The following is a 2,800-nucleotide window of genomic DNA, read 5'->3' as shown; positions in this document are numbered from 1 at the left end:
GATGTTTGTCCTGAGTTTGTCCAACACCTCCATCCCTCAGTGTCTGTCACAGAGGATCCCTGTTGGGTCGTTTAGCCCTCTTGTATCTTTGGCGTTCCCGGCTCCGTTTGTGGACCGACGGGAACAGCTGCCGCTGGCTCTGATCAAAGCAGACTGGGGCCCGAGCACCGTCAGTCCCTGTGTTCAGCAGGGCCATTCTGTTTGGGATTATCACACCTGTGGTTCAGGGATTAATCCCAGCAGAGACATGGGAACCAGGAACAAGAGGCTCCCGAGAATGGCTGCACTACCTGAGTGCATGCTGGGAGTTTGGCCCCATAAATTGACTTTTTCATTTAATGATCAGTTGATTGTTCTAAATTAGTTTGGATCTAACTGATAAAGAACATTTTCAGGGAAACTGCAGAAACATGCAAGTCTGAAACTGAATAAAGTGTTTGTCATAGCCTGTATTTAAAAGATGTAGCCTGTGTGACATCACCAAATGGTTTGTGAGGTTGTGCGTTTGAAGGCTGAGCGTTTTGGCTCTCAGCTTTTTGAAACCAGAGGTCTGCAGCGTCTTTGGGTCTGAAAAGTGAAACCAATGCTTTAGACTTGCAGTGTTTCCAATGACCAGCAGGGGGCGTTTCTGTCTGATTCTATGGGAGTCTGAAAAAAATGTACCTCCTTCTCACCCAGCTTAAAACCTCAGTTATTTCCTGCTCACTCATTAATTTTAAGTCTTAATGAATACCATACAATTTTTATTTTATAAATTCTGATCATATTAGAGGGGAAAGGAGGAGAAACCAGAGCAAACTAGTGCATGCTAGTTGGCTAACAGCAACTGAAGTTTCAAAATAAATGCCAGGGGATTGTTTGCTACTGAAGTATTCATGTTGTTGTTCCAGACAGATAAAAAAAACAAAATAAAACTGAAAGAATGCCAAAGAAACTCTACATATATGTAACAAATGTCCATAAAAAGTAAACACAAGCCAGCTTGAATTAATTCAGTGATGCACAGATGCGTTTCAATTTTAAAGAATGACACAGAAAACACTCAGACCTACTTTGAAACAATCATTTGTGTCTAAAAGGAACTGCATTGAACATATTTCAGGTCTTTCGGTGTCGTGATTCTTCAGCATGTCGCCCTCCACTCACTGTGGAGACGAAATAATGATCTAAATGAATGGAAATGTCATTGACTGAACACATGAGGTCTTTACTAGTTTGGTATTTGCTAAAGTCTGACCTCCGACCTTTGAGCGTGATTCCAGCGGCGTCATGTGTCCACACACGATCAGGCCGAGCGGAAAATCCTCTCCTTGTTTGCTTAGCTTGTTCGACTGTTTCCCGCTCTGTTCCCTATGAGCCCGTCTGTCCAACAGCTTTAAGTCCTGGCTGGCTTCACCCTCCACCCCCCACCCAGAAGGTCAGGCGTCTGAACCCATCACACACACACACACGTATGTAAAAACACACCAAATACCACTAATGCCACTTGTGCAGCAGCACCTTTTCTCTCACATTGTTTGACAAACATGGACTTAACCCTGTAGGACCCTTAGAGACACACACTTCATTAAAGCAGCCACAAAGGCGGCATCTTAAAAACACTCTTCATTTTTCCCAATTTACCTCGCAGCTGCAGACGAAGGACAAATTAAAGGAAAAACTTGAACTTTTAACCCTACAGTGAGGAGATTCGGTGTCTCTTGCAGGGTTTGGGTCCCACATTTGTGTCCTAAGTGGTGTCACCTTCAGTAGATCAACCAAAATGAGCTGAAAATATGATTGATTAATTTGATTTTCCTGTCGTGTCATGACTAAATCAATACGCCCAGCTCAAACAGGCTCATAAATACCAATAAAAAAAAAAAGTTGATCCGAGGAGAACTATAACCTACAATTACTGAAGAAATAATCCAATAAACCAGTTTTTTTAACTCACAAGTGACCGAGCTACTTTATTTTAATGGCTGTTTGGGTTTCTCACACCTGTACCTTGTCCTTTATTTGTGATGGTTACTCTAAAATATTCTAATGCAAAATTAATCACAGTTTTCAATCATGTAAAATAAGCTAAAACCCCCACAAATTGTGCTTTCTGTAATCCAGTACGCTTGTATTATTTTAACATCAAAACACCGATGAACCAGTAACTCCATAATACTTTGATCAACAACAAATTACTTCCATGCTTCAGTTTCAAACTAAATGTGAACAAACATCTGGTTTACAGATGTGGAAGTCTTCAAGATTTTTGTGCAAAAAGATGAAAAAAATATTTAGATTCATGAAATATCTGAAAATTGTGCTAAAAGAGAAGTTTATTTATGTAATAATAACTACAGAGAAATTACAATAAGATCAGAAGACTGCAATATTAAAGAGAGAGAGACGCATATTTCACACAGCTCTGCATTATCCGCACCATTAGCCTCAATCAGTTTAATCAGGTCCTGTAAAATCTATGAAAAGATGCAGAAGGTTGGTTGATAAATTCATGGTGGGTTATTAATCATGTTCGTGAATAATAACATCCACAAACAGCAAAAAACATGGACATATCTTCAAGATCAGTAAACTGAAGCCAGTGTGGACGTGACTTAAATCTGCTTTCTCTCCACCAGATGGCGATAAGCTTTGGTCATCTTGACCTCTGTAATCTCTTTCCTTCTGATTTCATGGACTCAGTCGCTTATTTTGGTTCACACTGAAAAAAAAATAGAGTGTTTTGTATTTTGGTCACACAACAGATGACTGAGGGCTGCTTTCTGTACAGCCTGCAGGGTGGAGTCAAAAGGGGGGGGGG

The sequence above is a fragment of the Haplochromis burtoni genome, unplaced genomic scaffold, assembly GCF_018398535.1.
Source record: "Haplochromis burtoni strain Fernald_Lab_line unplaced genomic scaffold, NCSU_Asbu1 Contig_20, whole genome shotgun sequence".
Lineage (NCBI taxonomy): Eukaryota > Metazoa > Chordata > Actinopteri > Cichliformes > Cichlidae > Haplochromis > Haplochromis burtoni.
The sequence above is the reverse complement of the archived record's forward strand: the minus strand, read 5'-3'. Positions refer to the sequence as shown.